The following is an 11,873-nucleotide window of genomic DNA, read 5'->3' on the forward strand; positions in this document are numbered from 1 at the left end:
GGGGAGGGGGGAGGGGGGAAGAGAGGTGGTGGTGATGGTGGAGGGCACTTAAGGGGAAGAGCACTGGGTGTTGTATGGAAAACAATTTGACAATAAAATATTATGGAAAAAATAAATAAATAAATAAATAAATAAATAAATAATAAAAAATAAATAAATAAAATAAAATGGACAGAATGTACTTGAAATCTTTGCAACCTGAGCAGTAATTCTACTCTCTGCTTCTTTCCCAGTTATTGGAGCTCTGAGCCTTTTTCTTCTTCCTCTCCTGGGGGTTCAGTGCCTGAGTAGTGAGGGAGTGAGAAAGACCAAGAGCCGGCCTTTTTCCCTCAACCACAAGGTCTGATCACACATGAGAAAGCTGTCCAGCCAAAAATGGCTAAAGGCCCAAAGCGAGCTCACTAGTGAATTCTCCAGACCCTGCGGCAGGTTGCTCTCTCTCTCTTGCAGGTATGGCCATTCCTCCTATCGGAACAGAAGATCCATACTCGGCTCTAGACTTCAACTACGGTAGAAATAAACAGAGCAGACCACCAGATAACTTTCTTCTGAGCTACTGGAACCACCTCACACAGGAAAAGGAATCCTTCATATGTTAGACCTAGTTCATCAGATTATTATATTGAAAATAGAGCCAAAGCCTCAGCTGCTCTTCTGTATGTGGTCATGGGTAACTCAGTGGGAAGGGTGACATATTAAGGACAAGATTTAGGTTCTCTTGGGTCCATGGCCAAATATCATCTCAATTCACCTCCTAAATTTCATATCAATATCAACTTCCAATGCACAACATTAGAGTTCCAAAAGAAACATCTAAGTCCAAGGATAGTCTATCACATCTGGCAAAATCTTCACATTGCAAGGAAAATAAAAATATTCTGAAAACAATTGTTTGCTTTTGAAGTATCAGTGGTAGAAGTGAGATCTGTTTATGCACTGATTATAATTTATGAAAAAATCTTAATAGAAAACATACAATTATTTTAACAAATTTGCTAAGAGAATAAGATAATCGCATTTTTTTCACTCTCTACCATATTTGTTTTGCTGCCTTTACTCTTAATAATGTCAATAATGGTAACTCACACTTATATTGTGCTAGTTAAAAATGATAACAGAAAATAGAGAAAAGCTCACAAAAAGCTTTTTTCCTAAACTATTAAGAAGCCTATAGAAATTTCAATGACTCTAAAAGACTTTTTCTACTGTTACAATCAGTGCCTAGAATATGTCTGTAGACTTTGTGATATACATATACACACACAAACATAAATATGCAGCAGGCGATGGGACAACAAAACATTCTCCAGGCCTCTTTCTTCTCCCCATGTTCTGTCTTTTATCCCTGAACTAACTTCATCAAATTTGCTTAAATAGCCAAAATAAGAAATCAAAAGAGCTGTCTTATCATTGACATACGAAATGATGGATGGTCTCCATTTCAAAAGCAATTTGTTGGAGTTCCGCATCTATATCTACAGAAAATCCCCTCCTAATAACAGTTGATAAACTCTGGGCAAAATATTAAAAATACCTGAGGATTCTTAGAAGTAAAGAAAAGGAGGACTGTGGAGCAGAGTAGAAATTGTGGAAACACTGGCCTAGAGGTAAGTTTCCAAGCGTCCTGTGGCCTTTCCCTAAATGCCATCCATACTGTAAAATGGCATAGTGCAGGTGGCCAAAACTTTGATGGAAAGCCCTTCATCATTCTGGCCAGAAGAATCAGAGAAAAGAGCCCTGGAACAACCACCACTGAAGGGAAGGGGGGAAAATTCCAGAGGAGAGACAGCCAGAGAAGGTAATCCCCCGATTCTGTGTCTAAACCCCATCCAAGTCTAGACTGACCTCTGAACTGTGCATATGTGGAACAAACTCAAAGCACCACAACAAAGGCTTAAAGAGCTAAGGTGAGATTTAGCTGAACTTAACTTCCAACCACAGAGAGTAAGATAAGGCTTACAGTGAGCGCAACCTGGTGATTTGCCTGCCAAATGAAAAACATCAATATTCTTCAGAGGCATAAAACAGAACCCAGAGTCTACACAATAAAACATTAACAATGTACAGGATACAACTTAAAAAGTACTTGGCATAAAAAAATCCAAGAAAATGTGACTCATTCTCAGGGGCACAGATGACAGTCAGAGATGACAGAGAAGTTGAAATTATTAAATAAGGACTTTAAGGCAACTATTATAACTATGCTCAATGAAGTAAAGGGAGATGTACTAAAGATGAATAAAAAGAAAATCTTAGGATAAAAATAAAAATAAATAGAAATCTTATATCTGAAAAATGCAATACTTTCAATAAAACTCTGGCTAATAGAATGGAGATGTCAGTGAACTGGAAGATAAATCAACAAAAATCACCCAATAGTTAAAAGAGAAAGAAAAGAGCTGGGAGAAGCGGCACAGAGAACAGCCTTCCAGCCTCGTGAAGCAGCACCACGGCTCTAACACAGAGGTCAGCCGTAACCCAAAAGGAGAGGGGAGAATGGGATGGAAAAAATACCTGAAGAAATAATGTCTGAGAGTGCCCGGGTGACTTAGTCAGTTAAGAGTCCAACTTCAGCTCAAGTCGTGGTCTCGCAGTTTGTGAGTTTGAGCCGCGTGTCAGGCTCCGTGCTGACAGCTCAGAGCCTGGAGCCTGCTTCAGAGTCTGTGTCTCCCTCTCTCTCTGCCCCTCCCCCATTTGCTCACACAGGCACACTCTCTCTGTCTGTCTCTCTTTCTCTCTCTGTCTCAAAAATAAAACATTTAAATTTTTTTAAAAGAGGGACAGTCTTTAATTTTTTAATGTTTTATTTATTTTTGAGACAGACAGAGAGAGAGAGCAAGAGACAGCGCCAGCAGGGAAAGGTCAGAGAGAGAGGGAGACACAGAATCTGAAGACAGGCCCCAGGCTCCAAGCTAGCTGTCAGCACAGAGCTGGATGCGGGTCTTGAACCCATGAACCACAGGATCATGACCTGAGCCGAAGTCAGACACTCAAGCGACTGAGACACCCAGACGCCCCTTAAAAAATGTTTAAAAAGAATATATAATGTCTGAAAGCATCTCAAATTTGAAGAGATAAATATATTTACAGAATCATGAAACTCAGTACATTCCAAGAAGGATAAAGCCAAAGAAAACCACATGTAAGCTACTGGAAATCAAAGACAAAGATAAAATACTGAGAGCCGACACAGAAAAACATTGTTCATAAGGAAACAATTAAAATGACCCTAGATTTCCCATCAAAAACCACTGAAACTGGGCACCTGGTGGCTCAGTGGGTTGAACATCCGTCTCTTGATATAGGTTCAGGTTATGATCCCAGGGTCATGGGATCGAGCCCCAACTCAGGCTCCTCACTGAGCGTAGAGTCTGCCTGAGAGTCTCTCTCTCTTGCCCTGCCCCTCTCCCATGCTTACGCTCTCTCTAGATATAGATATAGATATAGATACAGGTAGATACAATAAAAATTTTAAAAAAAAACAAAAAACAAAGAAACCAAGACAGTGAAAAAAGATTTATAATATGCAAAGAACTGTCAACACAGGATTATATATCTAGTAAGCATATTCTTTAAAAATGGAAGCAAACTAGGACACGTGGGTGGCTCAGGCACCTGACTTTGGCTCAGGTCATATTTTCACAGTTTGTGAGTTCAAGCCCCGCGTGCTCTGTGCTGACAGCACAGAGCCTGCTTCAGAGCCTCTCTCCCTCTCTTTCTCAACCCCTCCCCAACTCGCTCTCTCTCAAAAATAAACATTTTTTAATGTTTATTTACTTTTGAGAGAGAAAGAGAGAGACAGAGAGGGGGAGGGGAAGAGAGAGAGAGGGAGAGAGGGAGGGAGAGGGAGAGGGAGAGGGAGAGAGAGAGAGAGAGAGAGAGAGAGAAAAAGAGAGAGAGAGAGTGTGTGTGTGTGTGTGTGTGTGTGTGTGTGTGTGTGTGTGTGTGTGAAGGAGGGGCAGAGAGAGAGAGGGAGATGCAGAATCTGAGGCAGACTCCAGGCTCTGAGCCATCAGCACAGAGCCTAATGCAGGGTTGGAATCCATGCACCGTGAGATCATGACCTGAGCCAAAGCCGGACGCTTAACTGACTGAGCCACCCAGGCACCCCAGAAATAAACATTTTTTTTTAATGAAGGTACATTTAAGACATAATCAGGCACAAGAAAACTAAAAGAATTACTTACCAGCAGACTAGAACTATAAGAAATGCTAAAGAAATTTCTTTAGAATGATGAGAAATTGTACAAAAGGAAAATTTGAATCTTCAGGACTGAATGAAGATCAGAACTGGCGAATATCTGGGGAAGTTTAAAAGATCATTTTTTAGTCTTGTTTTTTTTAATTGTATGAAAATCATATGGTCTTGTTACATCTAGATGTATCACATATGACAAGAACCAAAAAGACTGGGATGGGTAGTTAAGGTAACTATGTTTGCAGGTGTTCTGCATGTTATGTGAACTAGTTCAGTATTAACTCTAAACCGTTAAATACTAAGAGTGTATATTGTAATTCTTGGATAAATTGTTTTTTAATGTAACACAAAGAAGTGTAATAAAACAGTAGACAGTAAAATGGAATACAAAAAAATTACTAAATCTTAGAAAATATTTTAGACTAAATAATAATGAAAATACAACATCAAAATGTTTAGGGTACAGCTAAAATAGTGATCAAAAGGAAAAGTACCACTTAAATGCTTAAATCAAAAAGAAGAAAGGTCTAAAATCAATAACCTAAGGTTCTACATTTAGAATCTAGAAAAAGAGGAGTAAAGTACACCCAAAGTAAACAGAAGGATGTAAGTATAAGGACATAAATCAGAAAAATAATTGAGAAAATTAACAAAACCAAGAACTGATTCTTTAATAACATCAACAAAATTCTGAAAACTCCTACCTAAACTGTTGAAGAATAAATGAGAGAGTACAAAATCACCAATATCAAGAATAGAAAAGGGCTTTTCACTACCGGTCCTAAAGATAATAAGAAAATATGATACACAACTTCATATCAACAAATTCAACAACTTACATAAAATGGTCAAATCGCTGAAAATTTCAATTTACTAAAATTAACAAAAGAAACAAAATCTTAATAATACCATATATTAAATAAAACTTATTCATTATCAAAAATCTTACCACAAATAAGCCTCCAGGTACAGATGGTTCTCAACACTCAAGAAAGAAATAACACCAAATTTTCACAAATATTTTCAGGAAACAGGAGGAAGGAACTTATTTTCTGAGACTTACATAAACATAATACCAAACCTCACAAAAGCATTTTTATTAAAAGGGAAGTTATGTCACCAAAATCCCTCATGAATATAGATGCAAAAATTGTTAATAAAATATTAGCACATCATACCCCAAAAAATATTTTTAAGTATAATATATTCTGATCATATAGAGTTTATCTCGTTTGTAAAACTGATTTAACATTTGACAATCAATATAGTTCACAGTATTAACAGAAAATAGAAGAAAACAAATGATCATTTCAATAGGTAGTGGAAAATCATTTGACAAAATCCAATACTTATGCATGATTATACTAAAGAAAGAACTCTGGGCAAATGTGCTTCATAGGGAACATCTTCAATTTTATTAAGAGAATGTATAAAAACCTTACAGCTTAACATTGTATTTTTGCTTTCCTGCTGAAATTCACAACTAGGCAAAAGTGCCTCAACTCTGACCATATCTATTCAATAGTATACTGGAGGTCCTAGCCATTGCAATATGGTAAGGAAAAGAAATTAAAGGAATAGACTGGAAAAGAAAAAGTAAAACTGTTTCTTTTTGCAGATGACATGATTTTTAGGTCAAAAATCCCAAAGAATCTATAAACCGATTATTAGTGCTAATGAGTGACTTATCAAGATTGTACAATACAAGTTAACATACAAAATCAACTGTATTTTAATATGCTAGCATCAAACAATGAAAAAATAATGCCCAAAAAGACATAAAAAACTTGAGAATTAACCTAACAAAAGATGTCCAAAATCTCTACACTGAACTTTACAAAAGAATGCTAAGAGAAATTAAAGACCTACACAAAATTCCAAACCAAGTTTGTTAACTAAAAGACTCAACATTGTTAAAACCGCAATTCTCCCCAAAAAGATTTATAGATTCCATGCAATTGGAATCAAAATTTTAGCAGATGTTTTTTAATAGAAGTAGCAAGCTGACTCTAAAATGTATGCATAAATTCAAACTTTAAATAGTTAAAATGGTATTTTTAAAAACTGGAGGACCTACACTACTCAATTTCAAAACTTACTATAAAGCTACAGTACAGTAATCAAGGCAAAGGTCCTGGTAAATCATTATGCTGCATAAAGGAAGACAGACACAAAACAGTATATATTGTATGCTTCCATTTGTATAAAAGTCTAGAAAATGCAACCTATTCTGTGGTGTTACATAACAGATCACTAGTTTGTTGGGCCATGTAGGATCAGTTGAGAATAAGGGTGGATATCAAAGGGAGCAGAGAAATGAAAAGATTCAGTTATAAGGAATTTAAGTTAAAATTTGGGGGGGAAGGGTTCATTCATCTTGATTGCAGTAATTTTCAAAGGTGTACACATCTGTCAAACTGTACACCTGTACACTACACTGCAATATTATACTAACTACTAGCTGTACGTTTTGTGTGGTTTATGGAATATAAATTATACCTTTATAAAGCTGTAAATAGGAAAAACCAATTTGTTGAACTATTATATTTGAATGTTGAATAATTAAAAGAACTATTGAACTCCTTTAAACTCCTGCTTGGCAGTCAGCAATAGTTTCACTGTGGATCTGTGGCCTCTGATGCTAGAAAATCCTTGCATTAAGCCTACAGTGTCCCACAGCCCACCAAAGAGTTTTCAGATCACACGCAGGAAACAGCTTCCTATTCGGAAATGAGACGCGTTGACCTCAGTGGGGGCGTTCACCTAATGGTGCTTAAGTTTTGCCCAAAACAACCTGCCCCCGTCACGGGACAAGAGAAAGGTCAGGCAATTGGAAATTAAATTCGCTCCACTGTGACCCTTCTCCCTCCCCACAGTCCATCCCTCTGACTCCTCCTTGTCTTTTGCCTTCCTCACTTCTTTCCCTTTCCCCACAGCCTGGTCATCACAATCTATCTTTCCCTCGCACCAGGTCTTCACTCTTCCCGACAGCGTCCCAGCTCCTCCTCCAGCCCCAACCCCTTCTTCAACCGCAGCCTATTTTCTACCCTGATATTCTCGGAGATTAGTGTGGATTAAAGAGGCGGAAGGGGAGACGATAGCTCCGCCCAAATATCGCAGTCCCTCCTTCCCACAAACTCCCAGACGAAGTAACCCGCCACCAGTGCGCCTCTCACCCGCCGGCGAGGACGCCCCTGCTCCCCTGCAGGTGGCGAGAAGTTTGGCACCGCCGCGGCCCAGCGGTGTATCCAACCGATCTTCCTGGGGGGGAGGGGCCGGGTGGGCTCTGACAACTCCCGCGGGAAGGAGGAGCGCGCCCCGTTGCTCGGTAACAAGCCGCGCGTCCTACTCTGCGGCGGCTCCCAGGAGGCAGGAGGACTCTTGTGGATCCCTCCGCGCTACCGGTCGTAGTCCGCGCGTTTTTGCCTTGCAAGAAGCACCTGCAAGAGCCCTCTTGGATTCGAAGCCCAAAACCCCGCGCTGAGCGACCTCTGCTTTCCAGTCCGTGAACTCGCTGGTCCGAAAGAACCTCCTGGACTGGAGTTTCCCAGATCACCAGTTTTGCCCAATTTAACCAACTGCTTACTAGTCACTCATGTTCTTTGTATATTTAAACGAATAATGCTGGGGTGCCTGGGGGGCTCAGTCGGTTAAACGTCCGACTTCGGCTCAGGTCATGATCTCACGGTTCGTGGGTTCAAGCCCCCCATCTGGCTCTGCTGACAGCACGAAGCCTGTTTGGGAGTCTCTCTCTCTGCCCCTCCCCTGCTCATTCTTTCTTTCAAAATAAATAAATAAACCTTATATTTTTTAAAATAAAAATAAAGATATTAAACAAAATTATAATGCAAATGAAACCCTGGTTTTAAAAAAAACTCATTTATGACAAACAATGGATCAATATTCTTTCGATGAGAAATAGACAAACACTCTAAATTTTAAACTGGCTAATAGAGGTTGAAAAGGCAATTCCTAAAAGAAGACATACTTATGCTAATAGAACTATAAAAATATTCAACTTCGGGAGTAATTCAATAGTAATTTACATTCAGCAATGTAAATTAAAATAACAGTATGCAATTTTGCCAATCAAATTACAAGGTTAGTCATAGACTTCCTGCATGGGACTGAGGGAATGATATCACTCACAGATTTCTGTTGCCATTTTGGTGGATGTCTTTTGCTAGATGCCCTCATTCCTGCACCATTGCTCCCACATCCGCCAAACCCAAGTGGAAGCCCAAAGACAAGGAAAACTGGATGATATGTACAGAGAAGAAAGGCAGAGGATAGAGTAGAAGAGGGAGATAGGGAGAAAAACAGAGAATAACCAACAAAGTCTGTCATCCTAAATTGCCTGTACTGCTTTAACCCACAGACACTACTGTAATGAGACAGCTTTCCCTTGTCTTAAGGTCTTCCCTTGGCATTGCTTACCCCCAGCCTTCTCCTCACACCCTGCTCACCCTACTTTACCTTGGTGATCTACTTAACTCATGCTAGGCCTCCCTCTTGTCCCTGAACTTCCGCGTGATTCTGACAACTGAGCTTACGGAGTTCAGAAAGGGACCCGTGGGAAGTCAGCCACCACCCTTCCCTGGGGTCCTGCAAAAGTCTGGCGCCAGGCCTGATCTCAGGGTTTTTAAGGTAAGATAAAAATAGCAACCACTGAAGAGAAAGAAAATTCTGTGAGTAAATCTATCCATTTGAAAAGAAAAGGTACAAATAACACTAATAAGCCTGGTCCAAAGCAGGTGTACCTGGCTGAGAATGAAGGATTTATTTTGCTCGGACATAGTGGCTGGTATTTAGCATTCCAATTACCCTTTACGCTTCCAAAGGGCTTTGCTTAGGTGTTCCCCAAGTGTGGTAATGCACCAGAGAGTTGGGGGAGTTTGAGGTCAAAACCATTCCTTTTCTAAAGGCAGGTATGTAAGACTGTTGGATGTGCTTTGTAGCCTAAACATTGAGCTTAGAGAACCAATGCCTGGTTTATGCTTAGAAAAACTAACAGCTCTCCTTAAGTAAGCTGTAAAAACAGAAGCTGCATTTAGCCAGAAATTGCTCACAGCCTGAGATTTCTGTGTACCAGCCCACTTCTGAACGCACCCCCCAGTACCGAGCCAACAAAATTAATAAGCTTTGAAGATGTGTTATTTTTATGTTCTTTGGTGAAGGAAATATTTTATCTTATCCACCTGGTTCTGATTACTAAATGAAACAGAATTCAAAAACTCATTAGAATCTTGTACCCAAGACCTTATTAATTCATCCAAACCCTGACTGAAATATGGGTTGTTGTTCATATGAGCCCCAGGGATCCACCCCAAAACCCCAGCTCTTCCAAGTCCCCTGAGCAGAAGGAATGTATCAACTCCTGAATCTTCACTTCAGCAAATGGATCTATACCTGGTAAGAGTCTTTTGTGATTTGGTTTTTTCATATACAACACTGTTTTTCTTAGTGAAGTCTTGACACCCCACTAAGTTTTCTTGCACACGCAAGGTAATACTCAGCATCCTTAATATTTGAAGGACCCATCATAAGCTCAGCATGTTTGCTCCATTTCAGGTGGACTCCCAGGAAGGCCCTCTTATTAAGGTATTTATGTCAAATAATTCTAAAAGCTATCAACAAAAGTTTCTTTGCGGTAATATTGTCTTGGGTTTTGAGGATTTTAGAAAATGACCTAGGTGATAGTCTTCCAAATGGGTCCTAAATGGTTTCTTCTAACTCTGTCCTGAGAGAGGAAGTAGAAAAGAGTGTAAGGGGGACCCAAGGGAGAAAGAAGAAAGTGTCTGGGTGAATCAAAAGTCCTGCTTTCTTATCTCCATGCTCCCTGTGTTCAGGAGCTGGGGGCAGAATGGTGTCAGAAAAGCCCAGACTCACTCCCTTCACCTCTCTGACAGGGATGCTTCCTGGGTTCAAGCTCCAGGTCTTGACTGAGGTTGCCTTAGGCAGGGCAATAGTGCATGTCCACCTGGTGTGCCTGAGCCAGGTCAACCGTCTCCGGGGACCCGGGAGAATCACACACCGGCTTCTGCACCCTGACCTCTGCCACCCTGACTCCCCAGAGAGCAGCCCCGCAGGTCTAGGCGGGGAGATTTGAGAAGGGATTCTAGGCAGGGTCACCATGGAACCTAAGACTCGGCCAGCCTCACCGCCAGCCAAGCGTTCAGTCTCCCTAAGGAAGCTCCCTCCCACTCGCCACCAGCTGTAGCCTGGAGGGACCACAGCCTTCAGGGTACCGGGCTGGTGACCACCAGCAAAAGACCTGTAGGTGGGGAGGAGGGAAGGCACCTAGATTGTAGGGCCGCATTACTTGCCATTTCGTGTTCAGCATTCAGCACAGCCCAGTCTCCCAGAGCTCCGCAAAGGATCCGTTACAATTTAGGACAGCTACTCTATACTCAACTGGAATGAGGTAGGTACTACCCATTTTATATGCCCATTTAACAGTTCTGGAGACGGAGGCTCAGAGAGAGGGAGTCTCCCACAGAGTACAGAATGGAATCCAGATCTCATTCCAGATTTCCTGCACTTAAACGCAAACCCTACTGATCTTGTAAGTTGCACAAGAGAGTCATGTGATGAGAGAGACCGTCTCAGAGACCCTCAACCTCAGAGGCACCAGTCCTGTCCAGAGGAGTGTGCAGAGCACTGTACAGCTCCTGATTTAGGAGGCTTTGCCTGGGCTTGGAAATTGGAAGACACTGCCCTCTCTCCTGCCAGTTGTTGTCTTTGGAGATGCTGGGAAGTGAAAAAGGGAAAGGCTTTTGCCCCAAAGTTACCATGAAACATAGACCACAAAACTAGAGCACAAGGGAGTGAACTCTTCTTCCTAGCTTGTTCTCCCAGTGTCTGCAGCCCCTCACCTATAGGAAGGACGCTTTGCCACTCCCAGAGCTAAGCCCCTACCCGCACCCCCTTCACCAGAATGGTTCCCTTCCTAGGTTCACACAGGTACTGGTCCCGTCACCACCCACCCCTACCCCCAGTTGAGGGTGTGGGGATCATCAGACTTGATGGTGTGCCAGCCACTCTAGGCTTTCTTCATACAATTGACATCTGCTGGAACCCTCCTCAGTCCAAACTACTCTCTTGAAAAAGTGGGAAACTGAGGCCAGAAGGATCTGATGGAGTTCCCCAGAAACTCGAGGTCGAATGGATGGACCATGAATTCATGATTGGATCAGGGCCAAGCTCTTGACAATGTACCACTACCCACTCCGATACCCAGTTCGCATCTTCTCATATCCTCTCTCATCTCTTAGGATGATGGTCTGGTTTATTCTCATTCCAGCATCTGCAGGAGTTTTAGAAGCTTCTGACCTTCAACCCGACTACTGTGCTTTATTTATTGAAACCACTTCTCTTGGCAGGGTGTGAGAGGAGGGTCATGAGGAGGTCAGAGGAGTCTAGAGATCCACAATATTTTGGCGGGAAGAGCCCAGTCGGGTGAGAAGAGTGGGATCCATGCCAAGGACTTCATCATCGAAAGCGTTAAAAGAAAATCCTACTTTAGATCTGCTAGCGCTCTAAGTCTCCAAGGCTGGTGGGGCTCGACCTGACTTCTGAGCCCCTTTTTCGGGTGGGCAGGAACCTGGGTAGGGAGCAGCCATGGGAAGAAGGTGTGGTTGGAAACTTTGGGGTGCAGATGGCAGGTAGCATCCCA

At 41.6% G+C, this 11,873-nt stretch overlaps 1 protein-coding gene across 1 annotated transcript in view; it reads right to left on the reverse strand.

Annotated features, from left to right (window-relative positions):
- Positions 1–7,425, reverse strand: part of LOC115301579 (microtubule-associated protein homolog maph-1.1-like) — a 14,281-nt gene extending 6,856 nt beyond the window's left edge. The window contains exon 1 of the mRNA XM_029951538.1: positions 7,375–7,425. The gene's annotated coding sequence lies outside the window, so the exon portion shown is untranslated. The remainder of the gene's footprint in view (positions 1–7,374) is intronic.
- Between the last annotated feature and the right edge of the window lie 4,448 nt (positions 7,426–11,873).

This window comes from Suricata suricatta, chromosome 9 (assembly GCF_006229205.1).
Source record: "Suricata suricatta isolate VVHF042 chromosome 9, meerkat_22Aug2017_6uvM2_HiC, whole genome shotgun sequence".
NCBI classification, from domain to species: Eukaryota; Metazoa; Chordata; class Mammalia; order Carnivora; family Herpestidae; genus Suricata; species Suricata suricatta.